The sequence below is a fragment of the Sorex fumeus genome, unplaced genomic scaffold (genome assembly GCF_029834395.1).
Source record: "Sorex fumeus unplaced genomic scaffold, SorFum_2.1 ptg000073l, whole genome shotgun sequence".
Classification (NCBI taxonomy): Eukaryota; Metazoa; Chordata; class Mammalia; order Eulipotyphla; family Soricidae; genus Sorex; species Sorex fumeus.
The window spans coordinates 14236818-14264235 of record NW_026606130.1 but is presented as its reverse complement, the minus strand read 5'-3'; the positions used below and the strand labels follow the sequence as shown (position 1 = coordinate 14264235).

The 27418-nt window shown below is 39.6% G+C and overlaps 1 pseudogene; it reads left to right on the top strand.

Moving 5' to 3' along the window:
- Positions 1–213: 213 nt before the first annotated feature.
- Positions 214–27418, top strand: part of LOC130038123 (probable ribonuclease ZC3H12B) — a 52139-nt pseudogene continuing 24934 nt past the window's right edge.

Below are 27418 nucleotides of genomic sequence, written 5' to 3'. Positions count from 1 at the left end.
GTATTCCAAATGATTTTCTAGAATTTTTCTAAACATGATTGTGGTGCATATGTTTATTTGTAGGAACTGGAAACACCTGGACATGCCAAATCATACCATCTCTTTCACCATTATCACCACCGCATTGTAACACAGAGGGATGCTGCTATATGAAGATTCCAAGCAGGCTAAAAAGAAAAAACCTGATTATACCTGAGATTTCCCTCTGAACGGATGACGGCCACAGCTGCAGTGGAGACACCAAAAATGGAGAAGAGTGCCTATAAGGAAGAGAAGTGTCAGGCTAAGCAAAAGAACACAAAGCAGGACAATGCTGAGCTTGAAGAATAGATTAGCTCTAAAAGTGATCCTGAACAGACGAGCCTCAAGAGCAGCAACAACAATGACTGCAGTTTCCAACCTGAAGATTTTCAGCTGAAGAAAAAGGCGATTCCCTCCAAACCACACCGCCAACTTTGTAGATCACCTTGTCTAGATCGTCCAAGCTTCTCCCAGAGCAGCATACTACAGGGTGGGAAACTTGACTTGGAAATGGAATACCAAGCTAAGATGGATTTTGCTCTAAAGTTGGCCTATGCAGAGGAGCAAATTCAGTTAGTGCTCAACAATCTGGGTCCAGAATCCCTTATTAATGATGTTTTGGCAGAGCTTGTAAGGCTGGGGAACAAAGGTGATTCAGAAATGCAGGTCAACTTGAGTCTGTTAGTACCTCGGGGGCCCGGTTCAAGAGAAATTTCAAGCCCTGAACTGTCTCTTGAAGATGGAATGGGAAACACTGACAATTTGAGGCCAATTGTCATTGATGGATGTAATGTGGCAATGAGGTAAGATTAGTAATATTTCTTTCTTTAAAATAATTGCTCTAAGTTCATAGAAATCATTATCCTTTTCAAATCTCTGAGAGGCCCCTGGTTTTTGTTTATGTCTCATTCTCCTCCATTTGAACAGAGGCTAAAATTCTCTTATTCTGGAATTTTCTTTTCCCTTCAAACCGTTGCCAATTTGTTTTCAGGTGTTCTGAAATAAATTTAGATACAAATGATTGTTGACATAAAATGCTGCTCTCACAATGTCACCTGGGGACTAAATTGGAATCTAGAGTCATTCTTGTCAATCTACCAAAATTGTATCTTACTGCTCGTCTTTGTGATCTTGCTGCCCTTCTATTTGATCACATATCTCATACTTAGCGCATTTAGATTTCATGCAAATTATGCTTATATTGGGGGTACACTAGTTGGGGTACAAACTTCATGATATTTCCCAGTCTATGAGTGATCTCTTCCTGATCTTCCTACCCTCCAAAATGCACAAATCCCACAGTACCACCTGATTTTGCTAATCCCAACAATATTTCAGAGTACCTTTCATAGGATTAAAAACAGTCCTCTAACTATGGACGTATTCTAATTCCTGAAACCTGTGGCTATGTTCTGACAATGTAAATGGGACTTTGCGGATGTGATTAAGTTAAGGGTTATGAGATTAAAATAGGAAAGATCATTCTGTACTATCAAGATGGGTTCAATGTACATAAAACAAGGACTTTTTTAAATAAAAAACAAGGATTTTATAAGGATTAAAAAGAATAGTAGGAGTTATGACCACAGAATAAAATGTTTGTGGCTATATACGAAAGTGACTATGAGCCAATAAATCATGTGACCCTTATACGTTGAATAAGGCAAGGAAACGAAGCTTTTCTGGTGCATGTAGAAAGAAGACAGCATTGTCCAGACCTTTATTTTAGACTTCTAACTTTAGGAAAATTAATTGGCTTAAGATACTATATATGTGGTGATTTTCTACAGTATCAATAAGTATACAGAATCAAACATTGCTTCATACAGTCTCAGATATAGAGACAGAGATATAATCATGTCATAGAGCCTTAGAAATGTTTTCTCTTATTTGCAAAGAAGTTGTCACCCAGCTTTGATTAAAAAATTCCCAGGTATTGTAAATTAGGGAACCTAAAATATTTTTTAAATTATCAGTGATCAGGAGCCTGTTTTTCCTATTTAGTTAATCATTTATTAATGAACCTGATAGTATTCTTAGACCTTATATAATCAGAGCAAAGTAAAAAGCCTTAGACTGTTAGGTTTCTCTAATTTAACTATCCGACTGTCTTAGATAAGACAGACCCCCTCCCTTGTTTCGTCAATAGCACATGCCACAGTATCAGATGCTCCCCAGGGATACAAAAGGATTGAGGGTGTGGGACAAAGCTCATGAAATATACCATTGTATGCAGGAGTTGATTAACATTTTACATAGAAATACACTTGAACATTAACTATAATTTTAACAGATGGGAGAACTAGAGCTCAGCAAGTTTGATTGAATTCTTAAGAGTGTTTGTTATAGCTCCTAGGTAGCAAATCGAAGACATGCATTTAAAACCCATGGCTTCAAATTGATGACATAAAACTAACATTTCTCAATACCTATGCTATTTTATACACATATATAATTTAATAATCACTTTTATATATGTAACCTAGAATGAATTTGGTTCAGATTTTGTTTCTTCTATTTTTTATTAAGATAATATTGTTTACAACTGCATTGATGTTTATGTTTTGGTGTACAATGTTACTGTATCACAACAATCAACCAAAACCCCACAAATGTTAGAGTCATAGGGCTTTGGTTTTATCAGACACTGGATGTTTCCTTGCTTTGCTTCTTTGCATACCATAAATGAGGAAATCATCTCCCATTTTCCAATACCCTCTATCACTTGCTCTACTTAGAGTAACACCCCCTGGTTTCATCCAAGTTGGAATAGTATATCATATTGTGTGTTTGCGTGCATGTATGTATATATAAATGTATATATATCACATACGTGTGTATATATTATATTTGTGTATATGTATGTATATATATCATTATCCAATCATCTCTTTGCGGGAATTTGTGTTGTTTCCACATCTTGGCTACTACAAATATCACTGAAATTAAAATAGGTATGTATATATTTCAAATTAATATGTATTTTTTCATTCTTGAGATAGATGCCAAAGTGTGGAATCACTGGTTCATATTTTAATTCCAGTTTTTTAAACCTCTTTACTGTTTTAAATAGTAGCCGAGCCAGTTAACTATCCGACTATTAATTAATGAGAATTCCTTTACGCTGCATTCTCAAAGCCCTTTTACGCAGTGGCATAAAGAAGTAATATCTCATTGCCCTTTTGCTGTACAATTTTCCAATATTCAGAGATGGTAAACATACCTTCTCTTCTTTGAGGAAACATCAAAAGTCTGTACAACACTTCCCTGCATTTTTATGGTGTTAGTTGTGTTGACTTTGTATTTTGTTTCGGGCATTGGCCCTTTTCAATTGTGTGCTTATTAATATTTTCTCTCATTCAATAGGTCATTTATTTTAGTCACAATTTCTCTTTGTTTTTGATTTGGGGCCAAAATCGGTGGTACTCAGTGCTTACCTTGGGTTCTGCATTCCTAAACCAGTACTGGTAGTGCTCAGGTGACTCTAGGGATGAAGCCTCGGTTGGACTCACACCAGGCAGAGCCTTGTCCACTGGACTATCTCAATGCCCTCTGTCATTTATGTTTTATTAAAGGAACTTGCTACAAAAGTCACTCAAACTTCAGTTTCAGGTATACAATGTTCCACTACCACTGTTAAACATCCCGCCACCAATAAACCCAGGTTTCTCCCACACATCCACAGCCTGTCTTCTTGAGAGGCACATTTAAGATTGGCTGGCTCATGTTTTCACTATTGAATCTGTGGTTTAGATATATAACTCCTTTCCACAACTACCCAAGGACCTTGATCTCTACCCCTTGTTACTTCTCTTCGACTTCATGCTACCGTCTCCGTTCCGTTCCTTAACAGACTTTGTCCTTCCTATATCCTGGGGTGAAGAGTGATGAAGTTATCCGTTCTTTGATATCTTGCATTCCCTTGTCCAGCACTACAGATAAATGAGGTCATCCTGTGTTTGTCCTTCTTCTGGCTTACTTCATTTAACATGATATCCTCCAATTCTGTCCAAGTCGCAGCCAATTGCATGGTGTTGTCATTATTTTCAGATGCACAGTATTCCATATGACATATCTTCGTGTTCCACTTCTGTCTTTCTTCTGGACACCTAAATTTATTCCACCTCTTAATTATTGTACTAAGTGCTGAAATTACTAATGGTTTCCATTGTGAATGAATTTCTATTTTTGCTTTTGTGTTTTACTACCCAGAAATAGCACTACTGTGTTGTGTGACAGCTCAATTCTTACTTTAGAGGGATTTCCAAGTGATTTCCCATAAAAGTTAACCAGACAACGTTTTCATCATCAGTGGATGACTGTTTCTTTTTCTCCACGTTCCCACCAACACAGATTGTTCTCAATATTTCTGACAATGTGCCATTTTCACTAGTGTGAGATAGTCAACATGGTCTTGATTTTAAATTCCCTAATAATAAGTGATGTCGAACATTTTCCATGTGCCTGTTGGCTGTTGGCTGTCTTTTTCAGAGAATTCCCCGTTCATTATTTTCTCCCTGTTATTGATGTGATAGTGCATTTTTGTTGATTTTTTCTGCCATTCAGTTAGGCTTCCTTTAGTTGTAGTGGGTGTTTCTTTTACCACGCAGAAAATCTCTTTTTCTTTATGAAACCTCCATGATTTACAAAGTTATTCATAGTTGAATTTTAGGCAAACAATAATGCAGCATAATGTTATTTTGAATATTTATTTCTGTCCTGGGGATAGATACCCAAAAGTGGAATTGCTGAGGATCTCCGTTCTGAGTTTGCTGAGTAACCTCCATACTGTTTCCCAAAATGGTTGGACTAGACAACATTCCCATTAGCAGCGAATGAGGGTTTCTTTGTTACCACATCCCTGCCAACAGAGATTGCTCTCAATTATTTTTGATACGTGCCATTCTTATGGGTGTAAGATGACATCTCATTGTTGTCTTGATTTGGATTTCCCTAATAATAACTGATGAGCAATTTTTCCCTGTTAGTTTTCTGTTGGGCACCTGTTACTTTTCTTCATGGAAGTGTCTGCTTTACATTTTTTTGTTGTTGACGATCTTGGTGAGTACTTTATAGATCTTGGAAATCAATCTTTATCTCATGTGTTGAGTCTGAATGTTTTCTCCCACCCAGCTCTTCTTTAGTTTCTTTGGTCATACCACACCGTTTAGTTTAAGTCATCCCACCTGTTCAGTTTGGATTCTGTTTAATTTTTTGTAGTACCATTTATTTTTTATTCCATTGCCTTTACAAATGCCATCATATCATTGAAGACACCGTTGAGGTCCAAATCTTAGAGCGTTATGCCTATGTCCTCCTCAATCACAGGTCACGGTCCTCCTGTTGTTCATCAATTTGATCGAGCGTGCCCAGTAACGTCTCCATCATATGAGACTTGTTGTTACTGTGTTTGGCATCTCTAATACCTCACGGTAGCTTTCCAGGCTCTGCCCTGCGGGAAAGATACTCTTGGTAGCTTGCCCGGCTCTCCGAGAGTGGCGGAGGAATTGAACTCGGGTCGGCCATGTTGGCCGCTTGTAAGGCAAACACCCTACCACTGTTCTATCGGGGCTGGTCCTCCTCAATATACTTTATATATTCTGGTCTGATCTCAAGGTCTTTTATGCACTTTGCATTGAGTTTTAGGTAAGGTGTGAGCTATCTTTTTTTTTTTTTTATAATTTATTTATTTATTGAATCACTGTGGGAAAAGTTACAGAGCTTTCGGGTTTAGGTCTCAGTCATGTAGATACCGAACACATTTCCCCTTACCAATACTCATTTTTAACCCCGAACCCCAATAGACCCCCACCTCCCACCCCTCCCAATTCTTATGATGCAGATGAGTTCCAGTTAACACTCTATCTACTTTGACTAGATAGATTATTTCGATAGAAGATGCACAATTATTGTTTAGAGTTTACGACCCACCACCCCCCCCCCCCAATCAGACATGCTGAAACAGCGTTGTGAAATGATTTGCTTTCTACAACTTGGTTTAAGAATAAAATGATGTCGCGAGGCCGCAATAGCGGCCGCGCGGTTTTGAATTTCTGCTATTTTACTTATTGACCCTGGAAGAATTTCTATTAAAAGTTAGCTAGTTAAGAGATTGATTTCTGTGCCCTGGAGTCGTGGCCGTGCCGGAGAGCCGCTCGTGGGGGGCAGCTGGCGACCTCGGTGGGGCGTGGGGGACGGCCCACAAAGCCCCCCTTCCCATGAGGTCCCCGCCGCTTCCCCGAGCCCGGCTCAAACCCGCTTTCCACAAGGCTCCCGTGCGGCCGCCATCTTTCTTTCCAGAGAGGAGCGGGCGGGCTGGTCAACGCCCTTCCCCCTCCGGGCAGGCTTGGTGGCGCGGATCAACACAAGTCCATTTGCTTTTCTGCTCCAAGCGGCTGGTTCTCTGTGCTAAGTCCTTGTGCCTCCGGGGCCGTGGCCGTGCCGGAGAGCCGCTCGTGGGGGGCAGCTGGCGACCTCGGTGGGGCGTGGAGGACGGCCCACAAAGCCCCCCTTCCCATGAGGTCCCCGCCGCTTCCCCGAGCCCGGCTCAAACCCGCTTTCCACAAGGCTCCCGTGCGGCCGCCATCTTTCTTTCCAGAGAGGAGCGGGCGGGCTGGTCAACGCCCTTCCCCCTCCGGGCAGGCTTGGTGGCGCGGATCAACACAAGTCCATTTGCTTTTCTGCTCCAAGCGGCTGGTTCTCTGTGCTAAGTCCTTGTGCCTCCGGGGCCGTGGCCGTGCCGGAGAGCCGCTCGTGGGGGGCAGCTGGCGACCTCGGTGGGGCGTGGGGGATGGCCCACAAAGCCCCCCTTCCCATGAGGTCCCCGCCGCTTCCCCGAGCCCGGCTCAAACCCGCTTTCCACAAGGCTCCCGTGCGGCCGCCATCTTTCTTTCCAGAGAGGAGCGGGCGGGCTGGTCAACGCCCTTCCCCCTCCGGGCAGGCTTGGTGGCGCGGATCAACACAAGTCCATTTGCTTTTCTGCTCCAAGCGGCTGGTTCTCTGTGCTAAGTCCTTGTGCCTCCGGGGCCGTGGCCGTGCCGGAGAGCCGCTCGTGGGGGGCAGCTGGCGACCTCGGTGGGGCGTGGGGGACGGCCCACAAAGCCCCCCTTCCCATGAGGTCCCCGCCGCTTCCCCGAGCCCGGCTCAAACCCGCTTTCCACAAGGCAGGTGTGAGCTATCTTAAGTGTATATTTTTACTTGTGTTTATGCAGTTTTTCAGCACCATCTGTTGAAGAGGCAATCATTTTTTCCATTTCATGTTCTCATCTCCTTTGACAAAAGGAGCTGATTGAAGATCTGGCAATATATATTTGGGTACTTGGTTTTGAATCAAGTAGGTCACAAAGCCTATATTTATTATTCCAGTATAAGGCTGATATAATTACTGTGGCTTTAGACTATAGTTTCAAGTTAGGAGCTAATGAAATACCTCCAAGGTCCTTATTTTTCAGTGTCCACTCAGCATTTCTTTCTTTTTTTTTTTTTTTTGGGTCACACCCAGCATTGTACAGGCGTTACTCCTGGCTCATGCACTCAGGAATTACTCCTGGCGGTGCTAAGGGGACCATATGGGATGCTGAGAATCGAACCCCGGTCAGCCACGTGCAAGGGAAACGCCCTACCTGATGTGCTATCGCTCCAGCCCCTACTCACCGTTTCTTTTGATTCCATACAAACTTTATTCATGACTGTTGTAATTCCTTAAAAATGTCCTTTGAATTTGAAGGGGAATCATGTTGAATCTATAAAACAAAATTTAGGTACAATGCTCATTTGGACAATATTGATTCCTCCCCTACGTGAACATGGAATATTTTTTCATTTATTAGGTCTCCTATCATTTTCTTAGGTCATTTAATGTTTTCGTGATACAGATGCCCACCTCTATTGTTGATTCCTAGAAACTGATGTGTTGGGAAACTATGTTGAATTGAACAGATTGTTTAACTGCATTTCCTTTCCCTCTGATCTATTATTTGCATATAAGAATGCAACTAATTTGATTGGTTGTTCATTGTTTCTAGGACCTTTTAGGAGGGGGTTGTTTAAGTGCCTTCTCTGCATATTATCATGTAATCTGCAAATAGTGATAATTTGGCTTTTTCTCTTCCCAACTTGCATCCTTTTGATATCTTTTTCTTGACTGAGTACTGTAGCAAGGGCTTCAATATTATTTTTTATAAAGTGGACATGTTTTGGGTGAACGTGATATCACAGGCAATGCTTTCAGATTTTCACCATTTATAATGATACTAGGTATGAGGTCATTATAAATGGTCATAACGCTCAGTTTTGGGTGGGTTTTTTGGCTCCATTTTAATTTAATGAGAGACCAGTTACAGTTCATGATTGAGTTTCAGTCACACAGTATTCCAAAACCCATTCCTTCACCAGTGCACATTTTCCACCACCAATGTCCCCAGTTTTCCTCTCACCCATTGGCCCCACCCACCTTACACCCACAACCTGCCTCTATGTCAGACACTTTTCTTCTCTTTCTTATTTATCTTTTAGGAACTCTGGTTTCCAATACTGTTACTAAAAGGATATCATGCATAATACTTTACTTCTTTTCAACATTCAATTTAGGCCCAAAGCGATAATTTCTAACTATTATTGTCACAGAGGTCCCTTCTCTGTCTTAATTACAGTCCCCTCCCATTTCGCAGCAAGCTTCCTATGGTGGCCCAGTTTTTACTGACTCTAGTTTCTACTGTTCTATTATTCACATAATATTTTTAATGTCCCGCAAATGAGTGCAATCATTCTATGTTTTCCCTCTCTCTCTAACTGATTTCACTCAGCGTGATATTTTCCATGGGCTGGAGTGATAGCACAGCTGTAAGGCATTTGCCTTGCATGCAGCCAATATGGCCGACCCAAGTTCGATTCCTCTGCCCCTCTTGGAGAGTCTGGCAAGCTACTGAGAGTATCTCGTCCGCACGGCAGAGCATGGCAAGCTACCCGTGACGTATTCAATATGCCAAACACAGTAACAACAAGTCTCATGATGGAGACGTTACTGGGCCCGCTCGAGCAAATCAGTAAACAACAGGAGGACCGTGACCGATATTTTCCATGTCCTTACATGCATAAGCAAACTTCATGACTTCATTTTCCCTAATAGTTGTGCAGTTTTCCATTATGTAGCTGTACCATATATTCTTTATCCACTCATCTGTTCTCGGGTACTTCAACTGTTTGCAAGTTACGGATATTGTGAGTAGTGTTGTAAGGAAAAGAGCAGTTCAGATAACTTTTATCTGTGTTTATGGCCCCGTGGGGTATATTTCCAGAAGAGTTATCGCTGGGTCATATGGAAACCTGATTTCAGGTTTTGTAAGGAATATCTATATGTTTTCCAGAAAGACTGTACCAACTAGCATTCCCATTAGCAGTGAATTAGAGTCCCTTTCAGCATTTTTTGTGCTTTTTGATGTGTGGTATTCTCTGCGTCATGAGATGATGATAAGTCATTGGATTTTTTTTCTTCATTTACTCTCCTTGATAATTAATTACTTATTCATATGCATTTTGGATACTATATTTCTTTGTGAAGAAGTTTCTGTTCATTCAGATTTTCCCCAAATATTTCTAGACTTTGGCTATTGTGAATAGTGCTTCTATGAACATAGTACTGTACAGGGCATTTTTGCTGTGAGTTTTTGGGCTCGCAGGGTATATTGCCGGAAATGGTATTGCTGGATCAAATGGGAGCTCAATATCTAGTGGTTTTGAACAATGGCCATATTGTTTTTCAAAAGGCTGGACCACCTGCATTCCCACCGAAAATGAATGAGTGTCCCTTTATCCCCGCATCCGCACCAGCACTGATTGTTATTGTTCTTTTGGATGTGGGCCAGTTTCTGCGTTGTGAGATGGCATCTCCTTGTTTGGACTTGAATCTTGAGTTTCAGTCATACAGTATTCCAAAACCCATCATTTCACCAGTGCACATTTCCCATCACTAATGTCCCCAGTTTCCCTCCCACCTGCCCCACTCACCTTACACCCACAACCTGTCTTTATGTCAGACACTTTTGTTCTCTTTCTTATTTTTCTTTTAGGAACTTTTGTTTCCAATACTAAAAGGGTAGCTCTGTAGCAGTGTAGCACTGTCTTCCCATTGTTCATTGATTTGCTCAAGCGGGCACCAGTAACATCTCCATTGTGAGACTTTTTGTTACTGATTTTGGCATATTTAATATGGCACGGGGAGCTTGTCAGGCTCTGCTGTGTGGGCGGCATACTCTCTGTAGCTTGCCGGGCTCTCTGAGAGATGTAAGAATCCAACCTGGGTTGGCTGCAGCCCTACCCGCTTGTGCTATCGCTCCAGCCTATTAAAAGTGTATCATGCATATGCAGATCAAAACCACAATGAGATGTCACTTCACACCACAGAGACTGGCCCATATCCACAAGAACAAAAGCAACTGGTGCTGGCACGGATGTGGTGAGAAAAGGACACTCCTTCACTGTTGGTGTGAATGCCGACTGGTTCAGCCCTTTTGGAAAACAGTATGGACGATTCTCAAAAAATTAGAAATTGAGCTCCCATTTGATACAGCAATACCACTCCTGGGAATATATCCCAGAGAGGCAAAAAAGTATAGTCGAAATGGCATCTGCAATTGTCTGTTTATTGAAGCACTCTTTACAATAGCCAGAATTTGTAAAAAACCTGAGTGCCCGAGAACAGATGACTGGTTAAAGAAACTTTGGTACATTTACACAATGGAATACTATGTAGCTGTTAGAAAAGACGAAGTCATGAAATTTACATACAAGTAGTACTACATGGAAAGTAATATGTTAAGCGAAATGACTCAGAAAGAAAGGGATAGACATAGAAAGATTGCATTCATCTGGGGAACATAAAGTAACAAAATAGGAGACTAACACCCAAGAATGGCCGAGATTAGTACCAGGAATTTTACTCCATGACTTGGAGGCCAACCACACATACTAGGGGAAAAGGGAGCTCAGATAAAGAGGGGAACACCAAATAAAGGTGTTGGGAGGATCCTCCCAGGATGGGAGAAGCATGCTGATAGTAGACTATAGACCAAACATGATTGCCACTCAATGTTTCTTTTGCAAACCACAACACCCAAAAGGAGAGAGAGAACAGAGGGGAATGCCCTGCCACAGAGACAGGGTGGGATGGGGGAGATGGGGGTGGGAGGGATACTGGGATCCGTGGTGGTGGGAAATGGGCACTGGTGGAGGGAAAGGTGTTTGATCATTGTATAATTGAAACCCAAGCACAAAAATGTATAAGTCTGCAACTGTACCTCATGATGTCTCACTATTAAATTTTTTTTAATTAAAAAAGTATATCATACATAATACTTTACCTCTTTTTAGCACATAGTTTGGGCCAAGAGTGATCATTTCTAACTATCATTGTTACAGTGACCCTTCTCTCTCTTACGCATCCCTCTCCCACTTCGTAGCAAACTTCTTCCGATGGACCAGTCCTCCTGGCTCTTGTTTCTACTCTTCTATTATTCACATAATTTTTTTTAATTCCCAAGTCACATAAAAGAATCTCGGAACTGAGCAGCTCGCTGCAGATATGCCTCCAGTCTATGAAATAGGTAGATTTTACCAGGCTACTCCAGATTGGAGCGTGTGCCGTCCCTCCACCTGCCCCCTAGGAATTCCAGTGGCCGCCATCTTCCTGAACCCAGTGAAAAGCTCAGGTATGTGCTAGTAGTAATGGCAAATGCCAGACCTCAAGGGATTGGGGAGGAGCTGGTTCCTCTCCTCCCCACTGCCCGATGTGACCCTGAGATAATCCCCATTAACTGCCCCTGGCTATTATTTAAACTCCATAATGGCCATGATCCAGAGACACACAAAATAATCTTGAAACCTAGCAGCTTGCTGCAGAGATCTCTCCAAACACTAATTATTAAAATTTTAGAATTTCATCATATGCTATTTATAACAAGCAATACAAAATAAATTGTCTAGCATTGCCTTTTCAGCCAGGTTGAATGGTGGCGGGAAAATTCCAAATAATGGTGGGACTGGTATCGATATATTGAATGAAATTAAAGTAGAGAGAACTGTAGAAATTTTCTGCCACACAGGCAGGGGAAGGGTTGAGGTGATGGGGAGATACTGGGGACTTTGTTGGTGAAAAATGTGTACTGGTAAAAGATTGGTGTTTGATCACTTATGACCGAAACTGAAACATGAAAGCTTTGTAACTATCTCACAGTGATTCAATTAAAATATATATGTATATTTTAATATCCAGCAAGTGAGTGCAATCATTCTATGTTTTTTCCTCTCCATCTGACTGATTTCACTCAGCATGATATTCTCAATGTCCATCAATGCATAAGCAAACTTCATGACTTCATTTTCCCTAACAGTTGTGTAATGTTACATTATGTAGCTGTGTCATATCTTTTTTTTGTAATTTGCCTTGTCAATACTCTCGAGAGAAGTTGGTATGTTTGAACTGTTTAAGCATAAATGGTGATTTGCGAAATGCCAAAATATGAATTTTGATTTAAGAAGGCTGTAAATTTGACATTTACACTGAGTAGAGGCTGGAGAGATAGTACAGCGGGTAGGGCGTTTGCCTTGCACTCGGCTGACCTGAGTTCGATTCCTCCGCCCCTCCCGGAGAGCCTGGCAAGCAACCAAGAGTATCCTGTCCACACGGCAGAGCCTGGCAAGCTCCCCGTGGTGTATTAAATATGCCAAACCAGTAAGAACATGTCTCAAAATGGAATCGTTACTGGTGCCCACTCGAGCAAACTGATGAACAATGGGAGGACAGTGCTACCATATCTTTATCCACTTATCTGTTCTCGGCACTTGAAGTGTTTCCAAATTATGGTTATTGTGAATAGTGGAGCAATGAACAGAGGAGTTCAGATGACTTTTAAGTGTGTTTGGGGTCCCCAAGAGTATATTTCCAGGAGTGGTATTGCTGGGTCATATGAAAGCCTAATTTCTAGTTTTCTAAGGAAAGTCCATAATGTTTTACAGAAAGGCTGGACCAATCAGCATTCCCACCAGCAGTGAATGAGAGTCCCTTTCTCACCACATCCACACTAGCATTTTTGTTCTTATTGATATATGGTATTCTCTGTGTTGTGAGATGATGATATCTCATTGTTGTTTACATTTGCCTCTCCCTGATTATTAGTCATGTAGACACTTATTGATATGCCTTTTGGACATTTATATTTCTTCATTGAGGAAATTTCTGTTCATTTCTTCTCCCCGTTTTTTGATGGGGTTCTATTTTTTCCTATTAAGTGCCACCAGTACCACTTATGAGATGATTGTTGTGTAAATATATTTTTTATCATTCCTTGTGCTTTTTATTGTGACCATCATTTCCTTTGAAGTGCAGAACTTGTTAGTTAAATGCAGTGCCATTTGTTTATATTTGCTTTCACATGCTTTGTCAGAGGTGTTTCATCCTTGAATAAGCCTTTAGCTTCAATGTAGTGAATAATTCAACCTACGTATTTCTCTATGTATGTTATGTAACCAAGTCTGATATAAAGGTATAATTCATTTTGATATGATTTTTGTGCAAGGCATTAGAAAGCAGTCTTAGGGGTTCTTTTTTTTTTTTGCATGTAGCTGACCAGTTTTCCCAGCACCATTAACTTCCTTGCTTCACGAATATTTTTTTCTTCTTCATCAAAGATTAACTGAATATATATCTGGGGGGCTCTTTCTAGGATATTAAAATCTATTGGTCTATGGGTCTGTCTTAATTCCAATATCATACTGTTTTAATTACTACTGCTTTGCAGTAGAGTTTGATGTTGAGGAAAGTGATGCCTCACATCTTCTTTTTCCGATGGACTACTTTAGCTATTTGGAGGCGGGGATGTATTGTTACAAATGAAATTCAGGAAAATTATATCTATTTCTTTTTCTTTTTAATGAGATGGGTATACTTATAGAGACTGCATTGACTCTGTACAATGATTTTGGGAGCATTACCGTTTTGATGATATTAATCCTCGTAATCCATGAGCAGGGCAGATGTTTCCATTTCCTCATGTCCTCTATATTTATTGAAGTAGTGTTTTTTGATTTTCTTTATATAATCCATAAAATTATCCATAGCCCTCTTGAAGAAGGTTTTTACACCATTATTTTGTTAAGGATTTTTTATTATTATAAATGAATGTTGAAGGTTGTCAAAAGCTTTCTCTGCACCAGTTGATATAATAATATAATTTTATTCTTTTTTTACTGATGTGTTGCACCATGCTTGCATCCCTGGGATGAATACACTTGATTGTGGTGTGAGATTTTTTATATGCTGCTGGATTTGTTTTTCTAATATATTGGTGAAGATTTTTTTACATTCAATGTTTATCAGAGAATTGGTCTGTAATTTTCTTTTCTAAAAGTATTTTTGCCTTTTTTGGATATTAGTGTAATACTAGCTTAGGAGCAAAGCATTAACTGTCTTTTTGTGTTTAAGCAAACAACATTGCTCTGTAGTAAAATATGAAAAGATCATAGTGGGAATAATAAAGCAGGTTATTCACTACAAATACATAGAATTCCTGTTTCTTCAATATCTTAGAAGATTATAAGGGTTAAATGCAATAAATCGTCTTTTAAGATTTAATAGATCTCACCAGCAGAGCCCATCTGAACTAGGACTTTTGTTTTTTGTAGATTTTTTTTAAAATTTTTATTAGTGAAAAACCATGAGGTACAGTTGTAAAGATTTACAATTTTTCGTGCTTGGGTTTCGATCATACAATGATCAAATACCCATCCCTCCACCAGTGCCCATTTTCCACCACCATGGATAATATCCCTCCCACCCCCATTCCCCCCATCCCACCCTGCCTATGTGGCAGAGCACTCCCTTTTGTTCTCTCTCTACTTTTGGGTGTTGTGGTCTGCAAAAGAGACATTGAGTGGCAAACATGTTTAGTCCATAGTCTACTTTCAACATGCATCTCCCCTCCTGGGAGGATCCTCCAAACACCCTTTCTTTGGTGCTCCCTTCTCTATCTGAGCTGCCCTTTCCCCTAGAATGCCCGGCTGGCCTCTAAGCTATGGAGTAATCCTCCTGGTGCTGATCTCAGCTATTCTTGGGTATTAATCTCATATTTTGTTACTTTATATCCCCCAGATGAATGCAATCTTTCTATGTCTATCCCTCTCTTTCTGACTCATTTCGCTTAGCATGATACTTTCCATGTTATACCACTTGTATGTAAATTTCATGACTTCATCTTTTCTAACAGCTACATAGTATTCCATTGTGTAGATGTACCAAAGTTTCTTTAACCAGTCATCTGTTCTTGGGCACTCAGGTTTCTTCCAGTTTCTGGCTACTGTAAAGAGTGCTGCAATGAACAAACAAGTGAAGATGTCACTTCGACTATACATTTTTGCCTCTCCGGGATATATTTCCAGGAGTGGTATTGCTGGGTCAAATGGGAGCTCAATTTCTAATTTTTTGAGAATCGTCCATACTGTTTTCCAAAAGGGCTGAACCAGTCGGTATTCCCACCAACAGTGAAGGAGTGTCCCTTTCTCGCCACATCCGCGCCAGCACCAGTTGCTTTTGTTCTTTTGAATGTGGGCCAGTCTCTGAGGTGTGAGATGGTATCTCATTGTGGTTTTGATCTGCATCTCCCTGGTGATTAATGATGTAGAGCATTTTCTCATGTGCTTTTTTGTCATTCGGATTTCTTCTTTGAGAAAGTTTCTGTTCATTTCATTGCCCCATTTTTGGATGGGGTTGGATGTTTTCTTCTTGTGGAGTTCAACCAGTACTTTTCATAGCCTTGATATCAACCCCTTGTCAGATGTGTATTTGACGAATATCTTTTCCCATTCTGTAGACTGTTTTTGTATTTTGGTCACTGTTTCTTTGGAGGTGCAGAAGCTTCTTAGTTTAAGATAGTTCCATTTATCTAACACTGTTTTCACTTGCTCGGCCAGTGGCGTGGCATCTTTGAAGATGCCATTAGCTTCAATGTCATGGAGGGTTTTGCCAACTTTGTTTTCAATGTATCTTATGGTTTCTGGGATGCCCACTCTCTCCACTGCTGTTCAATATGTACTGGAAGTACTTACAATAGCGATTAGGCAAGAAAAAGATATTAAGGGCATTCAGGTAGGAAAGGAAGAAATCAAGCTCTCACTATTCGCAGATGATATGATACTATACTTAGAGAACCCAATAACCTCCACCAAAAAACTCCTAGTAACAATAGACTTGTATAGTAATGTTGCAGGCTATAAAATCAATACCCAAAAGTCCATGGCTTTCCTATACGCAAACAGTGAGAGAGAAGAAAACTACATTTAAAAAAATCCTGTTCACAATTGTGCCCCAGAAAATCAAGTACCTAGGAATCAGCTTAACTAAGGAAGTATAGGACCTGTACAAAGAAAACTACAAAACGCTACTTCAGGAAATAAAAGAGGACATGAGGAAATGGAAAGATATCCCCTGCTCATGGGTCGGGAGACTTAACATTGTCAAAATGGCAATACTACCGAAAGCATTGTATAAATTCAATGGAATCCCTATAAGGATACTCATGACATTCTTCAAAGAAATGGAGCAAACACTCCTGAAATTTATATGGAACAATAAGCCCCCACGAATAGCTAAAGCAATTCTTGGGAAAAAGAAAATGGGAGGAATCAACCTCCCGAACTTCAAACTCTGCTACAATCAGTAATAATTAAAACAGCATGGTACTGGAAAAAAGGCAGAACTGCAGACCAATGGAACAGGGTTGAATACACTGACATCTCTCCTCAATCATATGATCATCTAATCTTTGATAAAGGTGCAAGAAATGTGAAGTGGAGTAATGAAAGCCTCTTTAACAAATTGTGCTGGCATCACTGGACGGCTATATGCAAAAAAATGGGCTCAGAACTCTGCCTAACACCATGTACAAAAGTAAGATCAAAATGGATTAAAGTGTTCTTCGTAGATTCTTAATTGCTGTTTCTACTTTCTTACTTTTTTATTGTTGTTATTTTTGTTTTTGGCTTTAAGGCTACTATTGGCGGTGCTCAGAACTTACTCTTTGGCTCTGTTGTCAGAAATCGCTTCTGGATATGAGGGGATTGAAGCCAGGTCAGCCCTACTCACTGTACAGTCTCTCTGGGCCTGCGATGTCCTTATTTGTGATTGTTTTGTTCAGGTATTCAACTTGCTCCTCATTCAGTTTGAGAGATTACATGATTCTGAGAATATATCCATTTCTTGTTGGATCTCCAGTTTAAGAATATAAAGCTTTTCATAATAACCTCTCATAATAGTTTGAAATTCTGAGGAATCTGCTGTAATTTCCCCCCTTTCATCTCTGATCCAATTTATTTTAACAGTTTCCCTTTTTGTTCCCCTCATGAGTCTAGCTAAATGTTTGTCTATCTTGTTTATTCTTCTGAAAAGGCAGTTCCTGATTAACATTGTCTGCCATGGAGGCAGGGGGAGGGTGGAAAAGGGGGGTATACTGGGGATATTGGTGGTGGGGAATGTACACTGGTGGAGGGTTGAGTGTTTGATCATTCTGTGATTGTAACCGAAACATGAAAGCTTGTAACTATCTCATGGTGATTCAATAAAATTTTAAAAAAGACAGTTCCTTATTTTCTTAATACTTTGTTATGCTTTTTTAAGTTTATATATTATTGACTTATGCTTTTGATTCTTTAAAAAATATATTTCCCTCTAACTACTTTTGGGGGTTCATATGTTGTTCCTTATTCATATTTAGCCCTGTGTTTTGGCTATTTGTTTTTTTTCTTTCTTAATGTAGGCTTGCAATGCTACAAATTTCACTCTTCATGCACCATTTACTGTGTCTTGTAGCATCCAATAGATTGTATCTTTATTCTCATTAATTTCAAGGGATATTTTTAATTTCTTTCTTCATTTCCTCTTTGATTAGTTTGTGATTTAGCAGTGCTTTGTTCAGCTTCCAGTGTTGAAAATTTTCCTCATCTTCTTTTTGTGATTAATTCTACTTTAATCACATTGTGGTCTGAGGTTATATTTTGTGTAAGTTCCATATTTGTAAATTCATATGGTGTTGGATTTTAACCCTATGTGTTTTAAGCTTCATAGGTAAATTGACATTTTCCTCCTCCCTGAGAAGCTTCTGTTGTTCTTGTGAGCATCCCTTACCTCTGAGTTTATCTTTAACCCTTCCTTTGTGTTTTATCCCTCATTGTCACATTTCTGCAAGTCAGTCCTTGTTGCTTATAAGCCAAAACTTTCTGGTAATTATGGACTTTGTAGTTAATTACCTGCTTTTCTATTCCCCCTATGGTCTTTTCATATTTTACAACAGAGCAATGTTCTTTGCTTAAACACAAAAAGACAGTTAATACTATGCTCTTAATGTTTGGGAGTTAATTGACTCTGAAATTTATCTACTCATGGGCACTGTAGCACTGTCCTCCCACTGTTCATCAATTTGCTCAAGCAGGCCCAGTAACGTCTCCATTATGAGACTTGTTGTTACTGTGTTTGGCATATTGAATACGTCACGGGTAGCTTGCCAGGCTTTGCCATGCAGGTGAGATCCTCTGGGTAGCTTGCTAGACTCTCTGAGAGGGGCGGAGGAATCAAACCAGGCTTGACCAGGCTGGCTGCGCGCAAGGCAAATGCCCTACCACTGTACTATCACTCCAGCCCTACTCATGGGCATTATCATAATTACTTGACTCGAGCTTCAATTGCTGTAGTTCTTAACACCTCAAAATGGAGGTCCCACCATGGGACTGAGATGGTCCTGCGGTGAGTGGCAAAGCTACCCCAGCATCGAAATGGGACAGTCTAGGAAGCATATGTTCATGGCTTTGATGCAAGCTGTTATGACTTAAGAGACAGGACTCCCATGGGGAAGGACAAGCTGAACTAGCCTGAGAATTTAGTCTAGGATTTACAATAAAAGACTTGCTTTCTCTCAAAGGCTAGAGAACTAAGTTTTGGGATCTTTATCTCTTACTGTGTTTATCCAAACAACTGAACGTATTGATAGAAGTAAAACTTAATTGTTTAACATCTACAACTAGAGGGAAAGAGGAAAGTGATATAGATGTCCCTGGGAGACAGAGTGTCTCTTTGCATTAATCTCCCCAAGACAATTCCCTCTGCCAATATGTTTTATCTCTGTAAATGATCAATCACACCTATGTGCTTTACCTCAACCTTCATGTGTCCTATATATATTTTAAAATCCATTAAACATTAAACAGGCCATTTTCACCATCAGTCTGTGGTCTCCCATCTATCTCTTTGTCTCTTTGCTGGGAGGCCTGGAGAGGACGGGAGGCGGTTCTCGGCCACCTGAGGCACGCATCGTGCAGCACTGCCATACTTCGAGAGCTCAAAATATGTGTTTGAGTAATGGCCTAGTATGTAATCTATCCTGAAGAATCTTCCAGAATGTGTACTAGAGAGGACGGTATATTTGAGTTTTTGTTGTGAAAAAACCTGTATATGTGTTAATCAATGTTCTTCAAATTCCTAGTTTAGGCCTCTTCTATCTTTACTGGTATTCTGTCTGGTTTACCTATTTGTCAAAGTGGGTGTTAAAGTTTCCCATTAGAATTGTGTTTCCATCAATGTGTTTCTTTATGTTCATGAGCAGAATCATTATGAATTTTGTTGACCACTCATTTGGTGCACAGATGTTGGAGAGAATTGCTTTCTTGTTACTTTAACAAATACATACAGCGGTAGGGTGTTCGCCTTACAAGCGGCCAACATGGCTGACCCGAGTTCGATTCCTCCGCCCCTCTGGGAGAGCCCGGCAAGCTACCGAGAGTATTCAATATGCCAGACACAGTAACAACAAAGTCTCCAATGGAGACGTTACTGGGCCCGCTCGAGCAAATCGACGATCAACGGGAGGGCCTTTACCTTTTTACCTTATCCCGGTCTCTAATTAATTTCTTTATGTTGAATAATATTTATTCTAAGTATGGCTATCCCAGATAATTTTGCCTACCATTGTCTTGTATGATTGTTTCCATCCTGACACTCCAGGCCTGTATTGTTTGAATTTACATGTGTCTCTTACAATTAGCATATAGAAAGATTTTTTTCCCTAAACAATCCAGTTATTTTCTGCCTTTATAGAAAAGTTTAATCTATTGAACTTATATGATATATTATTGTTATAAAAGATTATATTGCAATTTTGGGTGGGGTGATAAATTATTTCTGCAAGTGAACATTTGCTTTTTATAGGTTTTCTTTTACTAATTCTCACAGTATTGGTTTAGTTGTCTTTTTTGCTGTCATTTATTGTTTGGGGCATACCCATGGTGCTCCTGGTTTTGTGCTCAAGGGTCATTCTTGTTAGTGTTAATATATGCGGTGCCAGAGATGGAAACAGGGTTGGCAAGCATCTTAACCTTTGTACTATCTCTCCAGCCCATTTACTAAGCTTGATATATGTGCGTAAGACTCATTGATGGCTGGAGAGACAGTACAGCGGGTAAACCAACCAAGGTTCAATCCCTGACACCATATGAAGTCCCCACGGTAATCTCTGAGGATTGCAGGGTGTGACATAAAAATAAAAAAGAAAGCACTTTGGTTTTCTCTTTTAAAAAATGTTTTGATATAACAACGAAATAAAATGCTTGGTTTAAGAAAAGAAGGGATTTATTGTTTGTTTGAGTGCATTCGTTTGTTATTTTGCTCAGGAAACCATATGGGACATCAGGGATGAAACCTGGGTTGGCCTTGTGCAAGGAGAGCACCCTACACACTGTACCATCTGTCTGGCCCTTTGTATTCTGATTTCTTTCTTTCCTTCTTTTTATTGAATCACTGTAACATATACAGTTACAAAGTTGTTCATAATGATTGGGTTTCAGTCATATAACGATGCAAAACCTGCCTGTTCACCAGTTTATTTCCTTCCATCAATGTCCTGTTTCCCATCCACCAATCCCCACCCCATACCTCAATGGCAGACACTTTTCTTCTCTCTTTTAGGCAATATGGTTTGCAATATAGGCACTGAAATTTTATCATGTTTATCACTTTACTTCCTTGCAGCATTCAGTTCTTATCCAGAGTGATCATTTATAACAATCATTGCCATGGTGGTGTCTTATCTCTCCTAACTGTCCTCAATCCATCCAAGCCCCACCCAAACACTTGTAGCAAGCTTCTGACCATGGACCAGTCCTACTGGCCCTAGTTTTTGCCGTCTTTGGGTATTAGTCTGATACTATATTTTTTATGTCTTAGTTGAGTGCAATCATCCTATGTCTGTTGCTCTCCCTCTGACTCATTTCACTCAGCATGATATTCTCCATGGCCATTCTTATATAAGCAAATTGAATGACTTCATTTTTACTTGTGGCTGAATAGTATTCCATTATGTGATGTACCATAGTTTCTTTGTTTAGTCATCTGTTCTCAAGCACTTGGATTTTCTTCCAGATTCTGTTATGATTAGGGCTGCAATAAACACAGACGTACAGATGGTTTTTCTGTATTGTCTTTTGGAACTCTGGGGTATATTCCCAGGAGAATTATTTCTAAGTCATGTGGAAGCTCAATTTCTAGTTTTTTGAGGAATATCCATATTGTTTTACAGAAAGGCTGGACCTATCGGCATTTCCACAGTAGTGCCTTCTCTCCACATAATCCATACCAGCAGTAGTTGTTCTTGATCTTTCTAATGTGTGCCAGTTGCTGTGGCATGAGATGATATTTCATTTTTGTTTTGATTATCATCTCTCTGATGATTAGTGATGTACAGAAATTTTTCATGTGCCTTTTGGCTATTTGTATTTCTTCCTTGATGCTTGTTGTTTTGCTTTTATCACCTTCCTTCCTGTCATTCTCTATCTTCCTAAAGCCATGGGAATAAGGAAGAATTCTCCTGCAGAAGAAAACAACTTGCTGTTGATTGGTTTCTAGATAAAGGCCATAAAGATATTACTTATTTGCGCCTGCATGGAGAGAGGAGCAATCCCACCCTGATGCGCCAATTACAGGTAATATTCTCTTTTGTAGGCAAAACCAGCACAGTAGTTTTGTGAGAGGTTGATAGTACCAAATTAGATTATCATTTTAACAAATGTACTAAGTATTTATTAAAATATTTAATTTATTTATGTTATTCATAGTCCATATAAAACTATTGTACTGTGACAAATGGTAGCTAAATAGAGGCAACTTAAACTCAGCAAAGAAACAAGGAACAGAGTTGAACAAACAGTGCTTTTTCTATTTGGTTACGGAATTCAAATGAATAGGATATAATCTGGTTATGAATGTGATCAAGTTTTCCAGAAGAAACCTGGGTAGACAATGAATTTCATTATGTATTAGAGAATTAACTTAAGGATCTAGAAATTTGGTGCAGAGAGAAAAGCCCCATGGGAGCCAAAACCAACTTATTTATAAAAATGTCACAGCAGTTTTGGAGTTCACAATATTTTTATAGTTTCCTGAAAACATTTTATTTAATATGAGATAAAGAGAATACAATAAAAATAAGCTACCCTGAAAATGAAATGACTATAGGGATATAGATCAAAGTGCACATTAGGTATTGTATGTAATGTAAGCACTACTAGGTGTGACCCCTGAGCACAATGACGGGTTTCCCTTAAAAATTCTCGGTGTGACCCAAAAGCAAAAAGTATAACTACTAATAATGTAATCTGAGTATTATCTTTATATCAAAACAGTTGTAAAATGTAAGATAAAATATATTTATAAAAGAGGCCAATGAAAAAGAAGTCGCTAAGCTCCACAAGTTATTTCACCTACTGGTAATAAGATCTGTACATCGAGTTATGCCAGTATATGAAACTAGATGTTTACAGTGTTTGAGAGCATACAGACCCCATAATTCTAAGCATTTTTTATTTGATGTACCAGAGGAGAATGTACAATGAATGGCTATTGCAGCTGCCTGACTGCTGCTGAACAAGCCACCAACTTCAGAATGAATTCTGTACCTACTCCAGCTTTCTTTACTCCAAAATTGAGAGGCAAAAATGAAAGGGGAACCCATAGTAGCATGCTACAGGTTTGTTTCCCATTAGCTTTGTCTTTCTTTCACACAAAGATAAAAACATAATCTTCTAAAAGAAGCCTACTCTCCCTAACACACTACCCTGTTTAATTTAGCAGCCAAAAGTTGTGTTTCAAACAAAAAGACAAAACAAGCATCAAGAATATTAGTATGGCAATAAAATTTCTCACTTTTTGTAGCTTTTAAAACAGAGTTCAATGAAACTAGGTACTTTCTTGTATTATGAAGAAAGCTGAAGTCCAAAGGAGACAGTTATTTGCCCAAGGTCAAAATCATTGCTTAGGAATAGAGGACATTTTCTCTCCTTACAAGAGCAAGAAATAAATTGGCCTAGTATTAACTTTTGTGTTTTCATTGTGGGGATGGTTTCTAGTCATTGGCATGTAATCTGTACTTCAACAGATCAGGACATCCTATGTAAATTGGAGAAGGAAATTTTTTGTGTTTACCCAGTCACAAAGGGTGCAGTGCAGGAGTTGTCTGCTATGATAATTGGTTCATAGTAAAACTGTCTTTTGATTCTGATGGCACCATTGTGTCCAATGATAATCACTGAGATCTTCAAGTCAAAAAACCAGAATGAAAGACATTTATAGAGGAACGGTTGCTGATATATTCTTTTGTAAATGACAAGTATGTTTCTTTCCAGTAGGTTTTGAATAGCCTATTGGAAATAATCTAAATACAAATTTATGGATTATATTTAATTTCAATAAACAATGAAATAGAATTACTCTAGTTGTCATGAGGATAAAAGGCTTAATAAGAAATGATTTGCCTTTTAAAAGTTCCCAGTGTTGTGGGGAAGAGAAAGGTATGAAATCTAGGTTAGAATTTGCTTAGTTGATTTCCTTATGTGAAATGATAGGAAAAAGAATCTACTTTTAGATGAGGTCTAGACAGGAAAGAAAACGTCTGTTCATCACAAACAAACTAGTAAAGCTATGAAAGTGCTTATCTTTACAGGTTGGGAAAGCCAACTGACACTCAAGTACTGTCAAATTTATAGTCCATGAAGGAATGCTGCATGGAAAAAATCATTTGTATTTCGTGATTGAGAACAAAGGGAAACTTCAGTTTTAGCAGAAGGTGAACCTTAGGGAAGATAGTCAGAAGAGTGTGACAAATGTACAGAACAGATAATGAAGCTATCAACTCTTGATAAGTGGCAGCGGAGACAGAAAGAAATTCACTTTTTTGCTGTTGTCAGATTTTTTTGTTGGTTTTGTTATTTTTTGGGGGGGAGTGGGCACACGCAGTGATGCTCAGGACTTGCTTCTGGCTCTGAGCTCAAATATCACTCCTGGTGGGCTCAAAAGACCATAAGGGACGCTGGATTCAAAGTCAAGTTAGCCACATAAAAAGCAAGTGCCCTCAGCTGGACTATCACTCAAGTTCCAGATGCTATCTAAGGTATGCGGACACTCTAGTGGTATATGTGGTGTTGAAACACTGAATGCCTAAAAAACAATTCTAATAATGTTGTAGATCATGAAATTTATTATAAATTGAACCGAGTGAAAAATCAGAAATAAAGAAAAATACACATCTTAGAAACTGTTTTCTTTGTTACTGGAAGGCAGGGATAGTTCAGTTAAAAAAATGTCTGCTTCAGAGATACAACAAAGAAAGAGAATTACAGGCCGATATCCCTGATGAACACAGATGCAAAGATCCTCAACAAACTACTAGCAAATAGAATCCAACTACTCATCAAAAAGATCATACACCATGACCAAGTAGGATTCATCCCAGGGATGCAAGGATGGTTTAACATTCGGAAATCAATCAACATAATCCACCATATCAACAAAAGAAAAGATAAAAAGCATATGATCATATCAATAGATGCAGAGAAAGCATTTGATAAGATCCAGCACCCCTTTATGATGAAAACCCTAGCCAAAATGGGTATAGAGGGGACCTTCCTCAACATAATTAAAGCCATCTACCACAAGCCTACAGCAAGCATCATCCTCAATGGGGAAAAACTGAGAGCCTTCCCTCTAAGATCAGGGACGAGACAGGGATGCCCACTCTCTCCACTGCTGTTCAATATAGTACTGGAAGTACTTGCAATAGCGATTAGGCAGGAAAAAGATATTAAGGGCATTCAGGTAGGAAAGGAAGAAATCAAGCTCTCACTATTCGCAGATGATATGATACTCTACTTAGAGAACCCAATAACCTCCACCAAAAAACTCCTAGAAACAATAGACTCGTATAGTAAAGTTGCAGGCTATAAAATCAATACCCAAAAGTCCATGGCTTTCCTATACGCAAACAGTGAGAGAGAAGAAAGCAACATGAAAAAAACAATCCCGTTCACAATTGTGCCCCAGAAAATCAAGTACCTAGGAATCAGCTTAACTAAGGAAGTAAAGGACCTGTACAAAGAAAACTACAAAACGCTACTTCAGGAAATAAAAGAGGACATGAGGAAATGGAAATATATCCCCTGCTCATGGGTCGGGAGACTTAACATTGTCAAAATGGCAATACTACCGAAAGCATTGTATAAATTCAATGCAATCCCTATAAGGATACCCATGACATTCTTCAAAGAAATGGAGCAAACACTCCTGAAATTTATATGGAACAATAAGCCCCCACGAATAGCTAAAGCAATTCTTGGGAAAAAGAAAATGGGAGGAATCAAACTCCCGAACTTCAAACTGTACTACAAAGCAGTAATAATTAAAACAGCATGGTACTGGAACAAAGGCAGAACTGCAGACCAATGGAACAGGGTTGAATACACTGACATCTCCCCTCAATCATATGATCATCTAATCTTTGATAAAGGTGCAAGTAATGTGAAGTGGAGTTAGGAAAGCCTCTTTAATAAATTGTGTTGGCATCACTGGACGGCTACATGCAAAAAAATAGGCTCAGAACTCTGCCTAACACCATGTACAAAAGGACTAAAGACCTCAACATCAGACCAGAAACCATAAGGTACATTGAAGATAAAGTTGGCAAAACCCTCCATGACATTGAAGCTAAGGGTATCTTCAAAGATGCCACGCCACTAGCCGAGCAAGTGAAAACAGAGATAGATAAATGGGACTATCTTAAACTAAGAAGTTTCTGCACCTCCAAAGAAACAGTGACCAAACTACAAAGACAGTCTACGGAATGGGAAAGGATATTCGCCCAATACACATCTGACAAGGGATTGATATCCAGGATATACAAAATACTGGTTAAACTCCACAAGAAGAAAACATCCAACCCCATCAAAAAATGGGGCAATGAAATGAACAGAAACTTTCTCAAAGAAGAAATCCGAATGGCAAAAAAGCACATGAGAAAATGCTCTACATCATTAATCATCAGGGAGATGCAGATCAAAACCACAATGAGATACCATCTCAAACCTCAGAGACTGGCCCACATTCAAAAGAACAAAAGCAACCGATGCTGGCGTGGATTTGGCGAGAAAGGGACCCTCCTTCACTGTTGGTGGGAATGTCCACTGGTTCAGCCCTTCTGGAAAACAGTATGGACGATTCTCAAAAAATTAGAAATTGAGCTCCCATTTGACCCAGCAATACCACTCCTGGGAATATATCCCGGAGAGGCAAAAATGTATAGTCGAAGTGACATCTGCACTTGTTTGTTCATTGCAACACTCTTTACAGTAGCCAGAAACTGGAAGAAACCTGAATGCCCACGAACAGATGACTGGTTAAAGAAACTTTGGTACATCTACACAATGGAGTACTATGTAGCTGTTAGAAAAGATGAAGTCATGAAATTTACATACAAGTGGTACAATATGGAAAGTATCTTGCTAAGCGAAATGAGTCAGAAAGAGAGGGATAGACATAGAAAGATTGCATTCATCTGGGGGATATAAAGTAACAAAGTATGAGATTAATACCCAAGAATAGCTGAGATCAGTACCAGGAGGATTACTCCATAACTTAGAGGCCAGCCGGGTATCCTCGAGGAAAGGGCAGTTCAGATAGAGAAGGGAGCACCAAATAAAGGATGTTTGGAGGATCCTCCCAGGTGGGGAAATGAATGTTGAAAGTAGACTATGGACTGAACATGTTTGCCACTCAATTCCTCTTTTGCAGACCACAACACACAAAAGGAGAGAGAGAACACAGGGGATTGCCCTGCCACAGAGACAGGGGGGATGGGGGGATGGGGGTGGGAGGGATATTATCCATGGTGGTGGAAAATGGGCACTGGTGGAGGGATGGGTATCTGATCATTGTATAATTGAAACCAAAGTACAAAAAATTGTAAATCTACAACTGTAAAAAAAAATAAAATAAAATAAAGGGAAAAAAATGTCTGCTGGAGGTGAGGAGGGAATCTCAGGA